Here is a 19,059-nt window from a genome sequence, read left to right on the forward strand (position 1 = left end):
GGACTGATCAGCTTGGGTTTAAAAAATTTTCTTTTACATCAGCTAGAACCAAATGTTCCTGATGTCCTCCTAGGAATTAGAAAAGACTCATAAGTATGTTTGAGAGAGTACTTTAATGCAGTTTTTCAACTTTATTCCTCCTGTTTAACGTTCATATGTCATACTGAATAAAAAGCAGTTTTGCGCTAGAGTATAAGCTGATTAGGCTGCTACTTAACTGGAAACCAGAGCTGTCTTGTCAAACACAGTCAAACGAACTTTAGATCCCACTATTGCTATTACCAACGTCTGTGCCAAAAGGCAAAGAACACCTTACTAAAGGTTCTTTTTTTTTTCCCCAACAAACTTCTTCCCCCCTCCTCCACCCAAAACTGATCTTCAGATAAGTGTTAGATTCAGTATTTTGAGGAGATTCTAAGCACTGTGTCCAATCCCCCTCCAAATTAAGTTTCTGCTTTAAAATGATCTCCAATTCCACAAATTCTGCTCACTTCCTAATTTACTTACTGCTTCTTAAGACGTCGACATATAAACAATAATTAGATACAAGTTGTATCTATGAATAAAGGCGTGGTTAAGAATTCTGGCAGTCTTGGCAACTCTTAAAAGTTTAAAAAGAAATGCTAAAAGTAAATGCAATGGACTAACATCTTACGGATCCGAATACAGGCCAATCTATGGCCCTCTTTCCCATCCCCACAGAATGGGGCAGTTGGTTAAAAAAATAATATAAAATAGAGAAGCAGCCCCAAGAGGCAAGTCATTACAAAAGTCCGGAGGCGCCCTGACGGAAGGATCCCAGGTAACCTAGCTGCAGGTGTGTGAATCCAGCCACGGGTCCCGGTGGGCACCCAACGGCGGCGACCAGCAGGGATGACCCAACACTCCGGGCCCAGTCGAGTCCTGCTCCGGGAGGCGCAGGCACCGCGCTCTGGTTTCTTGGCACCAAACCCTGCCTAAGTTAGCTACCTGTGTCTAGGAGGGGGAAGTTCGGGGGGAGAGGCAACAAGCCTCAGTGCCCAAAACAGGCCGCCCGGCCGAGCAGGGCGGCGGGTCTCTCGGGAGCGGCGCCCGGAACTTCGAGGCTCGGGGGGACGTCCCTGGCCCGACCAGGAGGCGAACCCTTCTCAAGGGCAAGGGGGGCCCGCCTTGGGCTCCGGCTCGGCCAAACCAGGCTCGGGCTCGAGCAAGCCGGGCCCCGCCGCGGGCAGGGCCGGGGGAGGGGAACAAAGGGGCTAAGCGGGTTAGTCCGCAGCAGCCCGGCCGACCTCACCCGGAGCCGGGGTCTCGCTCCCCGCACGCCGCCGGGCATCCCGGATCCCGGCCCCCAGGCCTGGCCCTTCCGACCACCTAAGGCGCTTGCGCCTCCCGTTCCCTCAAGCTCTTCGGCTTGTCGTCCCAAACCGCTCCGGTCCAGCTCCAAGCAGGCCGCGGGCAGAGCCAGGCCCGGCCGCGGCTCTCGAGTTACCAGGAAGCCGCAGGCCGCGCAGGTCGAGCCGGGCAAGCGGCAGGAAAAGCCGCGCCTCGTCCTCCCCTTCCTCCGCGGGGACCTGGTGACAGGGAAGCGAGGGTTCCCCGACCGGCGGCAGCCAGCGCACGTCCGGTCCCCGGCACGCGGCTCCTCAGGCCCGCAGCTCACAGGCCCGCGCGGTGCTGCCAGCGGCGGCGGGTGGCCGCGATCCATCGCGATCCCGGAGGGGAAGGGAGGAGGGTCGGGCGAAGCGGGGGGGAAGCTGCGTAGGGCAGCAGAGCTCGGCGGAGGCGGAGCAAAGAGACGCTCGCGGCAGCACCCACCGGCCGCCAGGTGGGGCGCTGCGGAGACCGTCGGCCGGCGGCGCGGTAGCCCCAACCTGGGGCGCCAGGCTACGCGTGGCCGCCGCCGTTAACCGGACGCTCTGGCCCTGCGGGCCTCGGACTCCCTTGTCAGCTGTCGCTTTTCTGCCGTACGCCCGCTCCCAGCACCCCCGCACACTGGTGCACGCACGCTCAGCCTGTTTTGCACCGTGCCTACACACTTAGCGTGCTCCTGCTGTTAGGCCCCCACGCTACACGTCATAGCTGCGGCCAACCTGTCCTTGCCGAGCCCCCGACCCGTACTCCGCCGCGAGCTCCCCTCTTCCCCGCGGGGCAGCCCGACTCGCGCACGGAAGTGCGTCGCGGGAGGAAAAGCACCTCCCTGGGGTCTTAGGAGGCAAACCTCCCGCAGTGCACCAGAAGGAAAACCTTTCACCACAACCCTGGGAAGTAATTATTTTCGAGCATTGTCTCCATTGCACTGAAGAGAGAACTGAGGCTCCAAAAAGCGTAGATTCAGGCCCAGCGGCGTCGCGGTAAGCAGCACCGCTGAGAGTGTGCTTTTGACTCTTTTTTCTGTGGGTTGTGGTCTCAAGTATATCTGTGGTTATTCCCTTCAAACGTTTTGTGTTTCACACGCTTTGAAAATAAAATAGGCCTGCTTATATGACCCACTTGGAGATTTTTAGGATGTAGTTAATTGGAAATGTGAATATAATTTCTTTTAAATAAAGAAATGAATCCCTCGGTTTGTGAGATAAGTAAACCCATACCTCAGACACTCTCACTGTACTCTCCCCTTTTCATCTTTTGTAACAAAAATGAATATTACATAATTGTATTTGAGTTGTGTTCCTTTAAGCAATCTGCATACGCTTGAAGAACCAGTATTTTGGAAATTACTGATCTGCACTTCAAATATATATATAGGCACATATTCCACTGTAACAGGTCATGGTCCCTAGGTCTCCTGTTAACAGTTCAAATCAAGAGAAAAGGGTAGAGGATTCTATCTTCTCACAACTAGAACACATGACAATAATTGGGAGCTATGACTGACGTGGAGCTGCCAATAAAATCTTCCAGGACGAAGGTCTTTCTGGACTTTGAATAATGGGTGGAATATGGACAGTGCAAGGGAGGGGGGAGAACACAAGCAAAGCCTGACACTGTCTGACAAAGGAAAGAGGAACTGTGCCCCAAGCAAAGAACCTACATTAAGCAGTGAAGGGGAGAGAAGGTAGGGACTAAAGTAAGCAGGGCCTTGAATGCCAGCTGCAGAATTTAGGCTTAAATAAGTAACAAGTTTTGGATTAGAACACCGACTAGAAAAACTGATAGAATGGCTAAAAGGAGCTACCTAGACAAGACAACTAGCTGGGAGGTTGCTGAAATCCTCTAATAGTGGAGGAAGGAAGGGCCTGGTTATTGGCAATAAGAATGGAGAAGAGTTAAACCTAACAATTATTTTTTTAAAAAGATATATCAGAATTTAAAAACTTCAATTCTTTTTTATTCTTTTTTTTTAAAGATGTTTTATTTAAGATAGAGCGAGAGTGAGCGAGAGAGCAAGAGCAGGGGGAACAGCAGGCAGAGGGAGATGCAGACTCCCCGCTGAGCAGGGAGCTCCAAACTCAATTCCAGGACCCTGGGATCATGACCTGAGCTGAAGGCAGATGCTTAACCAACTGAGACACGCAGGCGCCCCAACAATTCTTTTTTTTTTTTTTTTTTAACCTGCAGAGAGAACTTGGAAGCTAGGAAAATGATAATGCTATTAACAGAAAACAGAAAAGTTAGAAGAGACTATACTTGTATAATTTTTTAAGGCATATTTTCCTTATTCCCTCACCATCTTTATTCACATCACCCCACATATACCCCAAAATGAATGACTGTAGTATGTTTTAAAGAAACCTTATCCAACAAGTGCTATGACTTTTATTGTTATTATTACATTATTTTTAATTGAAATATGAAATCCCAGAGCAAGAGCATTCAAGTAAAAGAATAAAGCCCTGACGAAAACAGAAGATCTTGTGAAGGCAACTGACCATACCTGAATATATGTCCCAAGGAACCACAATATGTTTACATGTTAATATTTCACCTCCATGTCAAAATATAAGAATAAGGGCCATTGGGGGGCACCTGGGTGGCTCAGTCAGTTAAGTGCCTGACTTCACCACAGGTGATTTCGGGGTCCTGGGATCGAGTCTCACATAGGGGATGCTGCTAGGCAGGGAGTCTGCTTAAGGATTTTCTCTCTCCCTCTCCCTTTCCTTTCCCCTCCCCCAGCTCATGCTCGCGCTCTCTCTCTCTCAAATAAATAAATCTTCAAAAAAAAAAAAAAAGAAGGAGGAGGAGGAGAAGCAGGAGGAGGGGGAGGGGAAGGGGGAGGAGGGAGGAGGAGGAGGAGGGGGGAGGAGGAGGGGGGAGGAGGAGGAGGAGGAGGAGGAGGAGGAGAAGAAGAGCCACTGGGAATTGCTATGTACCAGACACAGTATAAGGCACAGTGAGTCACAGACTTCATCTTTGATAAGCTGTATAAAAGTCTATGAGAGGTAGATGAGAACGCACTTTCCTTGTCTTCCTCCATGATAATACTTATCACGTAATATTGTCAACTACACTGAGAACATCAAGGAGATAATGGCAGGTCAGAAGGCTTCAAAAACGATGTGTGAACTAGATCTCAAATGTTCAGTTGGAGCTGGCCAGACATTAGGAAGACCATGTTGAGAGGCACAGAAGTGTGAAAAGGACTCCCTTTTGGGAAACAAGGAAGAGGTCACCATTTGGGCATAGGCCCCATTTTTATGAAGTATCTTCAAAATATATACAGTTAACTGGGATTGATTCGCAGGTTCAGAAAGGAAGATATCATTCAAATTTAAACTCTTATCCCACTGATGGACATTACTCTGAATTAATTTTTAAAATAATCTTATTATGAATAACACAGTTATATGGCATTACGTTTTTTATGTATTAAAAGCATCATTAGATGTAAACATTTCAAATATACTTAAAAAAATGTCTGTTTGGGCATTTCTTCAACTTTTAACTGGAAATGGGAGTATCCCTGGCTTCTCTCAACTTCTGAGAAGCTGTAACTATGAAAGAGTGTGTCCATTTTGGAACAGGAGAAAATGAAATTTGGCTGGAACCTATGGTAGAGTTAGTGGCTGGAAGAGAACATTGAGGTTAATTGGAATTAGTTTGCTAAAGGTCTTGAACACCATGCTAAGGAGTCTGAAGTTTGTTCTTTGGGCAGTGGGGAGCCTTTGGACATTGTAAATAAAGGAACACTGTGATATGATGCAGGTTTTAGGATTATTAGCCATCTTCAAGTTAAAAGTGATTTCTATAAGGGTGCCTGGCTGGCTCAGTCAGTAGAGCATGTAACTTTTGATATTAGGGTTGTGAGTTCAAGCCCCATGTTGGACATAGAGCTTACTTTAAAAAATTAAAAAACCATAAAATCGATTTCTGTAAAGCTTTACAGTTCACAAAAGACTTTAACAAAAATTATTTAATCCTCCTATATTATTTAATATACATGAAAAATGATTGGGTGGCTCAGATGGATAAGTGTCCGCTTTCCACTCAGGTCATGATCCCAGGGTCCTGGGATCGAGCACTGCATCAGGCTCCCTGCTGAGCTTCTCCCTCTCCCTGTACTGCTCCCTCTGCTTCTGCTCTCTCACTCTCTCTGTCAAATAAATAAATAAATAAAATTAAATCTTAAAAAAAAAAATCTTAAAATAAAAAAATAAAATCTTAAAATAAAGAAAGAAAGAAAAATGATATAACTGTATTAGCATAATCATTACCTTTATTTTACATAAGAGAAAAAACTCAAGAGAAGTTAGGTGACTTGCTCCTGGTCTCACAGCTAGTAAAGGACAGGTCTAGTTCTCAAACCTAGTCCTTCAACTCTTTGGCTCTTAGAGTCTGAAGGACTATTCAAGATAACGTGGGGTGCCTGACTAGCTCAGTAGTGGGAGCATGCAACTCTTGATCTCCGGGTTGTGAGTTCAAGCCCCACATTAGGTGTAGAGATTATGTAAATAAATAAATTAAAAAAAAAAAAAAAGACAACCTATTCTTCCTTCCTGCATGCTGAAAACAACAACAACAACAACAAAAACCCACAATGTGTCCATCTGTCTGTGCCATCCCTGACTTGTTATCCAGATTCTTCTATAATATTTCCAGTGTTGGGAAATTATTACTTCATGAGGCAATACATTTTACTTTTATCTACCAGCTTCAATTATTAAAAGGTGGTATAGTAAAAAGGCTAAACAGATGAGAGTTGGCTGAGCAATGTGTGAAAACCAGTTCCCATTTTACTAGCTTGGTGAGCTTGGCAAATTATTTAATCCTTCCAGACTTCAGTTTCTTCATATGTAAAATTGGATAACCACAGCTACCTAATCAGATGAATGTTAGAAGAATTGAAGGAGATTATTCATGCAAAGAACCTAAACCCGTGGTTCCCAACCTTAGCTGCACATTAGATTCAATTGGGGAACTTTTTTTTAATAGACTATTTTTTTAGAGCCGTTTTAGGTACAGCAGAATTGAGCAGAAAGTACAGTTTGCCTATACCTCCTGCATATACTTCCTTACTATCAACATCCCCTACCAGGGGTGCCTGGATGACTCAGTCAGTTAAGCATCTGTCTTTGGCTCAGGCCTTGATCCTAGGGTCCTGGAATCAGCCACACATCGGGCTCCTACTCACCAGAGAGCCTGCTTCTCCCTCTCCCACTCCCCCTGCTTGTGCTCTCTCTCTCTCTGACAAATAAATAAATAAAATCTTAAAAAAAAAAAAAAATCCCCACCAGAGTGGTATATTTGTTACAATTAATGAATTGCATTGACATATCACTATCACTCAAAGCCCATGGTTTACATTAGGATTCACTCTTGGTGCTGCACATTCCATAGGTTTTGGCAAATTAACTGTATCACAACACATTTTCATCCTTATAGTATCATACAGAATAGTTTCACTGCCCTAAAAATCACCTGTATTCCATCTATTCAGCTCTCCCTCCCCTGTAGCCCTAGTCACCACAAATTTTATTTACTGTGTTCATAGTTTTGCCTTTTCCAGAATGTTATATTGTTGGAATCATACAGTATGTAGCCTTTTTGGATTGGCTTCTTCCACTTGGTAATATGCATTTAAAGTTCTTCCATATCTTTTCATGGTTTAGTAGCTCATTTTTTTAGCACTGAATAATATTCTATTGTCCGGATGTACCACTTAATCCATCCACCTACTGAAGAACATCTTGGATGCTTCCAAATTTTGGCAATAGGAATAAAGCTGCTATAAACATCTAAGTGTAGTTTTTTTCTTTTTTCATGTGCAGGTTTTTATGTGGACATAAGCTTTCAACTCATTTGGATAAATACCAAGGAGCATGAATTCTGGATTATATTGTAAGATATGTTTAGTTGTTTTTTGTTTTTTAAGATTTTATTTATATGAGAGAGAGGGAGCAAGATCACAGGCTGGGGAGGGCCAGTGGGAGAGGGAAAGGGTGAGGGTCACGCAGACTCCCCACTGGAGCCCAACTTGGGGCTGATCCCAGGACCCCAAGATCATGACCAGAGCCGAAGTCAAGGGTGTAACTGACTGAGCCACCCAGGCGCCCCAGAATATGTTTAGTTTTTGTATTGAATATTGGAAACAGTTTACATGTTCTGTCAATAGCAAAGTGAACAAATCTGCACATCTTCATCTAATCTGCGCAGATGTTAAAAATAAAAAAAAAAGACTGATTTATGGGGCACCTAGCTTGTTCAGTTAGTAGAGCATGCAACTCTTGAACTTGGGGTTGTGAGTTCAAGTACCACGTTGGGCATAGAGCTTTCATTAAAAAAGAAGGAGGAGAAGGCAGAAACTGACTTAGAAAAATGATAATTTTTTTCTTTCTTTCTTTCTTTCTTTCTTTCTTTCTTTTTTTTTTTTTTTTAGTGAGAGAGAGTGCTGGTGGGAGGGGCAGAGGGAGAGGGAGAGAAAGAATCCCAAGCAGGCTCCAATCCCAGTGTGCCAGATATGGGGGTCGGTCTTACAACCCTAAAATCATGACCTGAGCTGACATCAAGAGTCAGACGCTTAACTGACTGAGCCACCAAGGAGCTCCTTTTTTCTTTTTCTTTCTTTCTTTTTTTTTAAATGGGAAATATTTTAAACTTAGAATAGCAAGTTGCAGAGTCACAAACACATTAAGATCCCATTATATTTTATTTGTTTGTCCCTGGTAATTTAAGTTTTACATTTTAACTCCAATATAGTTAACATACAGTGTTATATTAGTTTCAGGTGTGACTCAGTAATTCTATACATTGGGGCACCTGGGTGGCTCAGTCGGTTAAGCATCTGACTCTTGGTTTTGCTAGGGGTCATGAGATCGAGCTGCAACCCAGGCTCTGTCTCAGAGCAGAATCTGGGATTCTGTTTCTCCCTCTCCTTCTGCCCCTCCCCTCCAAAATAAATAAATAAATCTTAAAAAAAAAATGAGAATCTTTCTTGGTTTCTCTCTCTTTTTCTTTGCTCATTTGTTTTGTTTCTTAAATTCCATATGAGTGAAATCATATGGTATTTGTCTTTCTCTGATTTATTTCATGTAGCATTGTTATACTCTAGCTCCATCCATGTTGTTGCAAATAGCAAGATTTCATCCTTTTCTATAACTGAATAACATCCATTCAATATGTATACCCGCAAACAAGGAATCATGGAACACTACATCAAAAGCTAATGATGTACTGTATGGTGACTAACATATCATTATAAAAAATTTTTTTTAAATATGTATACCATCTCTTCTTTATCCATTCATCTATCGATGGACACTTGAGCTGCTTCCATAATTTGGTTATTGTAAATAATGCTGCAATAAACAAAGGGTCCATATCTCCTTTAGGATTAGTGTTTTTGTATTCTTTGGGTAAACACCCAGTAGTGTGATTACTGGATTGTTGGGTAGTTCTATTTTGAATTTTTTGAGGAACTCCATACTGTTTTGCACAGAGGATGCACGAGTTTGCATTCCCACCAACAGTGCACGAGGGTTCATTTTCTCCACATTTTTTTTTTTTTTAATTTTTTATTTACTGGGTGCCTGGGTGGCTCAGTGGTTACTCGTCTGCCTTCAGCTCAGGTCATGATCCCAGAGTCCTGGGATAGAGTCTGCATTGGGCTCCTTGCACAGTAGGGAGCCTGCCTCCCTCTCCCTGCTTGTGCATGTGCTCTCTCCTCTCTCTCTGACAAATAAATAAAATCTAAAAAATAAAAAAAAAAGTAATAAAGGAGAGTAATTTCTTTCTATATCCCTTTTCAGTGTTTGAATTTTTTTACAATAGTTTTTGCAATTAAGAAATTTCTTTAATGCATACAGATGGTAGAAAAATTGGAAAATTCTGACAGAATAAAAAGAAAAAATAATCACCTACTACCTTGAGATTATTATCATTAACATTTTGATAACATTTCTATGCCCTTTTTTGTAGACATAAACATATATAAAATCATATGTATTACAAGTTATGACCATATATTTTTTTTAAAGTAGGCTCAACACCCAGTATGGAGCCCAACATGAGGCTTAAACTCACAACCCTGAGACTGAGACCTGTGCTGAGATCAAGAGTTGGCCACTTAACCAACTGAGCCACCTAGGTAACCCACAAATTGTGGTCATATTAAATGCTATAAAGTTAATAGGACATTAAACCAGTCTGGTATTTGTATAAGCCTTTTTCTTGGACTACTTACATTACCAAAGTCCAAAATTCATCTACCCATCAGTATCCAAACTCCTGTGTGATTGAAAGAGTTTTTTTTATCCCTTTTATCAGCTAACTAAAGAAGTCTGAGGGCTAGACTTTATTACCAAGCCTGGAAAAATAGCTACTTTTCTTCAGCCATGAGGATTAAAACTCTGCTCTCAGAGATCAGAGTGTCTGTGATAGCAGAGTTAAAGAGGTGAGCAGTTATTCAAGTAAATATGCTTAGGAGAAAAATCCATTTAGGTCATTCAAAACCAAAATTATCTTTTACTTCCCTGGAGGTCATTTGCCATACATTATCTGAATCCTTGTCTAGAAGACCTAAAAAGGTAAATCAGAATTTAATATAAACTTGGAGCCCATGGAATATTGTTTGACTTATTAGGCAAATGCCAATGGCTTGAGAACACCTGCAGACTATATATATGTACTATTAATGTGGGAATCTGGATATGCTAAGATAGCTAGAGATTAAGGCAGGGAGTTTGTTGACCAAGGAAATTAACCACCAAGTTTTCAAGGAAATGTTATCTATACTAGTTTTTCTTTGACAATCATCATGACTATATGATTTCAAAGTTTTTTATTATTCAGTTTCTTTAGGTTTATATTCAATTTCCTAATGTGTATATCATATGAAATATATAATATATTTTATAACCACTATCTAATATTGGAACATTTCCATCACCCTAAAAAAGGAAACGCGATACCTATTAGTGGTTATTACTATTACATTCACTCCAAGACCTGGTACTTGGAAACCATTAATCTACTCTGTATCTCTACAGACTTGCCTATTCTGGATATTTCATATAAATAGTATTATACAATATGTAGCCTTTTATATCTGGCTTCTTTCATTCAGATTTATGCATTCAGGGTTCTTCCAAATTGCATGTTTATCAGAACTTCCATTCCTTTTTATGGCTGAGTAATATTCCATTGCATGAATATACCACATTTTTTCTATCCATAAGTTCATGGACATTTGGCTATTTCCAGTTTTTGGCTATTATAAATAATGCTTCTATGAACATTCATGTACAATATTTGGGTAGATATACATGTTTTCAATTCTCGGGTATATACCTAGGAATGGAAGCTATATTGTTTAGCTATATTGTTTAGCTTTGGGAGGAACTGCCAGATGTTTTCCAAAGCAGCAGTACATTTTACATCCCCACCAACAGTGTATGAGGGTTCTACACCTCTTATTATCTGTCTTTTTTTTTTTTTTTAACATTTTGGAAAAATATTTTATTTTTTTATTTGACAGAGAGAGAGCACAAGCAGGGGGAACAGCAGGCTGAGGGAGAGGGAGAAGTGGGCTCCTCCCTCAGCAGGGAGCCCAGTGTGGGCATTGATCCCAGGACTCCGGGATCATGACCTGAGCTGAAGGCAGATGCTTAACTGACTGAGCCACCCAGGTGTCCCTAGGGAGATTTAATTTTATCTACATTTCCTTCTGCCTCTGTTTCCCACATCAATGTTGAGCACCTTTTGTGTGCTTATTGGCTGTTCATATATCTCCTTTGGAGAAATGTCCATCAAAATCCTTTGCCCATTTTTAAATTGGGTTATTTGTCTTTTCATTTGAGTTGTAAGGGTTCTTTGTATATTGTGGATAAAAGTTTCTTGTCAGATAAATAATTTGCAAATATTTTCTCCCATTCCATGGGTTGTCTTTTCACTTTCTTTATGGTGTCCTTTGAAGCACAAAATTTTTAAGTTTTTATGAAGTCCAATTTATTTCTTATTTTGTTGCAGGTACTTTCAGTACCTAAGAAACCATTGCCTAATCCAAGATCATGAAGATTTACATTTATGTTTTCTTCTAAGAGTTTTATAGTTTAAGGCCTTACATTAAGGTTTATGATCCATTTTGAGTTAATTTTTTATATGTTGTGAGGTACAAATCCAACTTTATTTTTTATTTATTTATTTTTTTTGGCTACATGGCTATCCAGTTTCCTCAGCACCATTTTTGGAAAGACTGTTCTTTGCCCATGAATTTCTTGGCACCTTTGTTGAAAATCGACTGACTGTAAATATAAAGGTTTATCTGGACTTTCAATTATGTTTCATTGATCTCAATTTCTATCCTTACTCCAATACCACCCTGGCTTGATTACTTACGGTAGCTTTGCAGTGTGCTTTGAAATCAGGAAGTGTGAATCCTCCAACTTTGTTCTTTTTCAAGATCATTTTGGCTATTCTAGTTTCCTTGCATTTCCATATGAATTTAAGATCAGGTTGTCAATTGCAAAAACAAATGCAAAACAACAACAACAACAACAACAACAACAACAAAACCAGCTCTGATTTTGATAGGGATTGCACTGAGTAATTACATCAATTTGGCCACTATTGCCATTTTAATAATAAGTCTTCCAATTTATAAACATGGGATATCTTTCCATTTATTTACTTCTTTAATCTGTCAATGATATTTTGTAGCTTTCAGTATACAAGTTGTGTGCTTTTTTTGTTAAATCATGGAGACTTTCCATGTGTATGTGAGAATAATGTGCATTCTGCTTTTGTTAGGTGAATGTCTGGTAGGTAGGTCTAATTGGTTTAGTGTTCAAGTCTTCTGTTTCCTTGCTGATCATCTGTCTGGTTGTTCTAATCATTCTTGAAAGTAGAATAATGAAATCTTTATTATGGTTGAATTGTCTATTTCTCCGTTATTACTTTTTACTTCATGTATTTCAAGGCTCTGTTTTTAGGCGCATATGTATTTATAGTTATGTCTTCATGACCGATTAACCCTTTTATCATTATAATGTATATATTTTTTGGCTCTAATAATGATTTTTGTCTTAAAATCTATTTTCTCTGATATTGGTATAACCACTTTAGCTCTCTTTGGGGTACTGTTTGTATATTTTTCCTTTCTTTTCCTCTCAGGTTATTTGTGGCTTTGAATTCACAGTTTGTTTTTTGTAGACAGCATAAAGCTGGATCATTTTTTTTTTCATCCATTCTGAACATCTCTGCCTTTTAATTGGAACATTTAGTCCATTTATAATTAATGTAATTATCAATAACATAGTTTTTACACTTGGCATTTTGCTATTTATTTTCTGTGTGTCTTAGGTCTGTTTTTAGGTCTCTCAGGTCTCTATTTAGGTCTCTTAGGTCTCTATTTCTTCATTATTGCTTTCTTTGGTGGTACTTATTTTCTGGCATGCTGTCTTAATTCCTTTGTTGTTTCTTTTACTAAATGTTTTTGAGCTCTCTTCTTACTAGTTGTTCTAGGGATTACAATTAGCATCTTAAAAATAATCAAGCTTGGATTAATATCAAATTAATTGAGTAGTATACAAAAAGTTACTCCAATATAGCTTTATTTTCTACTCCTCTTTGTGCTATTTATTGACACACAAATTGCATCTTTATATGTTGTATGCCCATCAACTCAGTTGTTAATCATAGCTTTATGCACTTGACTCTTAAATCAGAAGTGAAAATAAAAGAGTTACAAACACAAGTACATTTATTCTATCTTTTATGTTTACCTATGTATTTACCTTTACCAATGCTCTGAACACTATATACTGGCTTATTTTAGGCTATTATTAAAACTCAAAATATTCAATTTGCATCTGCTATTACCCTTGGATATTTTCCCCTTTCAATAGTTTTTTACACTGTAATTACCTATAGTATGTGATCTAGTGAAAGACTGAGTTTTAAATCAACATCTACTAATGGCTTTTTGCTCATTGACTGATTTTGCAATCGGGATTAAACCAATTAGTCACTATCTAGGCTTCAATTTCCTGAACTCACAAATGGAGAGGATAGCATCCAGCAGTATTTGACTGGTAATTTACAATGTATCCACTCTTTGGGCACCTCACTGGCTCAGTCAGTAGAGCATGATACTCTTGATCTCAGGGTTATGAGTTCAAGCCCCACACTGAGCAGGGACCCTACTTAAAAAAAATAAATAAATAGAGGCACTTGGATGGCTCCGTTGGTTAAGCATTTGCCTTTGGCTCGGGTCCTGATTTCAGGGTCCTGGGATCGAGCCTTGCATCAAGTCCCACATTGGGCTCTCTGCTTGGTGGGGAGTCTGCTTCTCCCTCTCACTGTCCTCTGTGCTCTATCAAATAAATAATAAAAATATATTAAAAAATGGGACACCTGGTTGGCTCAGTCAGTTAAGCATCTGCCTTCAGCTCAGGTCATAAATCCAGTGTCCTGGGACTGAGCCCCACATGGGGCTCCCTGCTCAGCTGGGAGCTTGCTTCTCCCTCTCCCTCCATCCCTCCCACACTTGTGCTCTCGTTCTCTCAAATAAATAAAATATTAAAAAAAAAAATTCTTCAAGGATGCCTGGGTGGCTCACCAGTTAAATGTTTGACTCCTGTTTTTGGCTCAGGTCATGATCTCATGAGTTGTGTGATTGAGCCCCTTGAAGATTCTCTCCCTCTGCCCCTCCCCCAACTTGTGTTTGCTCTTTCTTTCTAAAATAAATACATAAATCTTTAAAAATAAAAAAAATAACAACATAAAAAACTCTTCAACTTGCAAATTGCTTTCTAGTTGTATTTCTATGAAGAAAATATAACTAAAAGAATGATCTCATGAACACTCTCAACAATATCATAAATACCCATTCCTCAGGTAAACTTATTTTAAAAATCTAGTCATAGCTCACAATAGTTCAAAACCTTTGGGACACAGCAAAAGCTGTTCTTAGAGGGAAGTTTATAGCAATAAACTTGAGGCTTACCTCAAGGAGCAAGAAAAATCTTAAGTAGGGGTGCCTGGGTAGCGCAGTCCTTAAAGCGTCTGCCTTCAGCTCAGGGCGTGATCCTGGCGTTTGGGGATCGAGTCCCACATTGGGCTCCTCCGCTGGGAGCCTGCTTCTTCCTCTCCCACTCCCCCTGCTGTGTTCCCTCTCTTGCTGGCTGTCTCTCTGTCACATAAATAAATAAAATCTTAAAAAAAAAAAAAATCTTAAGTAAACAACCTAATCTTACACCTAAAGGAACTAGAAAAAGAACACGCAAAACCTAAAATCAACAGAAGGAAGGGAATAATAAAGATTAGAGCAGAAATAAATGATATAAACTAAAGAAACAATAGAACAGATCAATAAAAATCTAGTCATAGGCTACCATAGGGATCAGGAACACCTGAATCAGGGGCGCCTGGGTGGCTCAGTTGTTAAGCATCTGTCTTTGGCTCAGGGCCTGATCCCAGGGTCCTGGGATCGAGCCCCACATCGGGCTCCCTGCTCCACTGGGAGCCTGCTTCTTCCTCTCCCACTCCCCCTGCTTGTGTTCCCTCTCTCATTGGCTCTCATTGGCTCTCTCTCTGTCAAATAAACAAATAAAATCTTAAAAAAAAAAAAGGAATACCTGAATCACAGCTATTTGAAGTCTGAAAAAAAAAAAAAAAAAAAAAAGGAATGTTGTATTAGTCTCCTATTTCCTTAGGTGTGAGGTCTATTCTTCCCATCATTTTTGTTTTGTTTTGTTTTGTTTTGTTTTTAGGAAGAAAACAATCATATTCACCTTGGAAGTGATTTTTTTTTTTTTAAGATTTTATTTATCAGAGAGAGAGAGTGCACACAAGCAGGGGGAGCAGCAGGCAGAAGGAGAAGCAGGCTTCCTGCTAAGCCAGGAGCCCGATGTGGGACTCAGCCCAGGACCCTGGGATCATGACCTGAGCTGAAGGCAGATGCTTAACTGACTGAGCCACCCAGGCATCCCTGAAGCGATTTTGAACAGCCCAGGCATTAGTTTTAAAGGGCTAGAATTACCATCATTTATAGTATGCAATCCAATGACCCATAAAATCTATTTTGGCCATTTTCCATAGCCCCATTAAAAAAATGATGACTGTGGTAAAATGAGGTTGAAAATAATTCCTGTTACCAAAGGGCCAAAGGTGAGATTCTTCATTGTAAACATTTAATTTAAGGATTGAATTTTAGCAGAGAGAGATAAGAACAATAAGGTAATGGTTGGTGATTCATTAAACAGAAGGTGAGTTTCGGCCTTTTGCTCCTGTTGGAAACAAGTCCTTCCGAAGTTGGAAATACTTTCCATACCCAGGTGTTGTTGGTTGATGAGGTTCTGACCATGGTAATTCCTAAATATTAATGAAAGAGCAGGTTAAAGTAGATGATCTGGTAATTTTGTACTGGTATGACTTAGACCTATTATACAAAGCTACTCTAAGGGATTTACTTTGCCCTTCTCAATCTTGAAGAAATGTGGTTAGACTGACTGGAGTGTAATCTTGCTAACCATTGCGTGACTTACCATATGATTCTAATTTATCATAGGGTGACTAGCCTTTGCCTTACTTTCTTACACTACTTAAAAACACACTCAATTTAAATTAAAAAAAAAACTTAAAATAATATATATATACATATATATATATGTTTTCTTTACCTAAAGAACCCTGTGTCCTTTCATTAGTGGTCTGGAATCTTATTAGCAAACAAAATTTGCACGTGGCTTTTATATTAGCATTACTCTCACACTGTGTACACAGGGGAGATGGAAGACTCTAAAAATAACTAATCTAGCTTCAGAAAATGGACCAAACTATATATGCTACATATTCCAACAGACTTAACAATCTGGGCAAGAGAATATTTATTCTAGGAACAAATCAGAATTGAAATCCTTATTCTCCTCTTGTTTAGGGCTTTCTTTTCCCTTAACCTGGGCATGGCTGCAGGGTTTTGTAAGAGGCAGCTTGCTGTCTCAATAAGCAAAACATAGAATCTTCTTTTCATAGTGGTTTCTGCAGTCAAACACATTTTGTATTGTAAAACTGATGAAATTATAACAGAATTTTTAATAATAGGACAATTCCTTTCCCCCCTTGACCTATTTTAGTCACTGAAACAAGGTTCTTGTCCAGAGATGTGCTTATTTCTTATGGAGGGATTAATGCAAATATATTTAGAGTGTTATTGATTTGTTTGCTCGTTTCAGTTTTTAAATTCTAAATCAAGAGTAAGTTTATTTGTAGCTATAATGCGTAAGTGGGCAGCTTTTCATTTCTTTCAGAAATAAAGCAGAAAGTGACTAATATCCTCATCTGCTTCTGAATTCTTACTCATAGGCTCCCCGCCCCCCTTCTCTCATGTTACACAACATGAAGGAGCCTGGAACATAATGTCAGCGTCTTTCTAAAGGCACTGGGTGATGTTTGCACACTTAAGCTGCTGGCACTGACAGGACCACTGGAGTCAAATGTAAACCACGCTGTTTATCATTCCCAGTCAAATATGTTGTGCAATGGGTAGCAATGGGCACTGTGTGAAAGGTTGCCTAATAAGCCGCCCCAGCATTAGGATTAGTCAGCTTCTTGCTGTGAGGTGTGTGTGACCAAGATACTAGAGGTCGTTGGTGATGGAAAGGCAGGCTGGCCAATGACAGGAACCAAAAGGAGGGGAAACTCAATTCTTGGCAGACAATTGAATCTTAGCAGAAGGCATTTGTTCTCTGAGGTGCAGAAGCTCAGAGGCTCCTGAGAAACATCTGAGGGAAAGATTTTGTTTTCTTACTTTTTAATGTTTTACATGAAAACCTTCTCCTGTATAAAACCTTGGAATTCAGTGCGATTTCTGGCCACGTTTACAGTAGAACCAAATAATGCTTTCTGGGGAAATCTTTTTTCTTTTTGTAATAAAAGTTTAATTATTAATAAGAACATAACCACACTAAAGAACATTAGAGAAACAAAGCAAGGGGAACACACTCATAATCCCTTTTGCTAAAGTATCATGGTAGCATACTTTCTTATCGTTTGAACTGTTTTATGTGTTTGTAATCATCCAGTTACAGGATTTTGTCACATAATTTTTTGGTAACTTATAGCTTTTTTTTTTTATATAAGATTTCATTTATTTATTTGACAGAGAATGAGAGAGAGAGAGCACAAGCGGCGGGAACGGCAGGCAGGGAGAGAGGGAGAACCAGGCAGAGGCAGAGGGAGAAGCAGACGCCCTACTGAGTAAGGAGCCCGATGCAGGACTCAATCCCAGGACCCTGAGATCATGACCTGAGCGGAAGGCAGATGCTTAACTGACTCCAGGCTCCCGCATCATGTCTTTTTCCCCACAGTGCTACATAATCATATTTTTAAAAAACTGAATAATATTCCATCGGTTATGGTTCAGCATCTGGTTTAACCAATGTTCACTTTAACCATTCCAATAGCCTGCTTCCATTTTATGCTGTTGTTGTTATAAACAACACTTAAGTGTTAAAATATAGCTTTTCAGTATAAAACGTTTGAAAATTAAAGGTGGTAAGGGGCTCCTGCCTGGCTCAGTCAGTACAGCATGTGACTCTTGATCTCAGGTTTGTGAGTTCAAGCCCCACATTGAGTGTTGACATTACTTAAAAAAAATTAAAATCCTTTACTGAACTCCACATCTGAAACTCATGATGTACTATATGCTGGCTAGTTGAATTTAAATTAAAAAAAAAAAAAAACTTAAAAAATAAATAAAATAAAAACTAAAAATAAATTTAAGGTGATTTATATCAAATACAAAATTTGTATAAAGCATATATGAACAACGTAAAGCTTAATAATAAAATGAACAACTTAGTATCCACTTCCAACTTAAGAAATAAAACATTGCCCGTACCTTGGAAGCCTGCCTGTGTGCTTCTCCCTGGTTGCATACTTCTTTCTTCTCCCCTATAGAAATAACCACAAGTCTAAATGTTTTGTTTATTTTTAAATATTTTTCATCTTTCCCTAGGGTAGATATTTTCTAGGAGAATTTAATAATTAAGGTAAGTGTGTTGTAGTTATTCTTATTAGGGTGGTGGTGGTGGAAAGCATTGGCTTATTTTCCTTCAGAAATTATCAGGCTTAGCACACTCAAGTAGGCAGGGCGGGCCCACACACCAGAGAAAAATTTGCCTCATAAGGAGGTGCAGTCTGTGACAGTTTTCTGCCGTATGAGGATATTAAGGGTTAGGACTGAGAACCCTTCTAGTACATGGAGGATTCTGGTTTACTTAGATGAGGGTTACCCTCCCTCCTCTCAGGCCTTTCTCCATTCTCTAGTTATTTTGGTTTGGGTTCTTATTATTTTAATTACTCATTCATTTAAAATACGCAGGTCTTTTTGTTCAGCCTATTGGTGTCTCTCTTCTAGGATAAATGCCAACATAATTGTGTTCAACTTTACCTAGCCCCAAGGAATCAGATGGGTCAGGTCTTGTCAGTTTTGAAAATGGAGAAACTACATTTAAAAATAATTGGCCAATAATAGAACTAATAAGGGTGGTTAGCTTTCAGGTCAATAGTAAAAGGCCCAAACTAGTGATTCTGATCACTTCCATCAGAATCAGTTTAAGATACTTGGTAAATTCAGCGATAACTGTACTTGAGTCCTACCAAATCATAAACTCTAGATTTGGGGCCCAGGAAGCTACAGTTTAATAA

The 19,059-nt window shown here is 40.0% G+C and overlaps 1 long non-coding RNA gene across 1 annotated transcript; it reads right to left on the bottom strand.

Annotated features, from left to right (window-relative positions):
• Positions 1-15,520: 15,520 nt before the first annotated feature.
• LOC103680897 lies at positions 15,521-18,613 on the bottom strand. Its single transcript, XR_573181.2, has 2 exons — positions 18,251-18,613; positions 15,521-15,723 (listed from the first exon to the last, which is right to left on the bottom strand). It is a non-coding gene; the product is annotated as an uncharacterized LOC103680897 (long non-coding RNA).
• Between the last annotated feature and the right edge of the window lie 446 nt (positions 18,614-19,059).

Source organism: Ursus maritimus, unplaced genomic scaffold, assembly GCF_017311325.1.
Source record: "Ursus maritimus isolate PB19 unplaced genomic scaffold, ASM1731132v1 scaffold_36, whole genome shotgun sequence".
Lineage (NCBI taxonomy): Eukaryota > Metazoa > Chordata > Mammalia > Carnivora > Ursidae > Ursus > Ursus maritimus.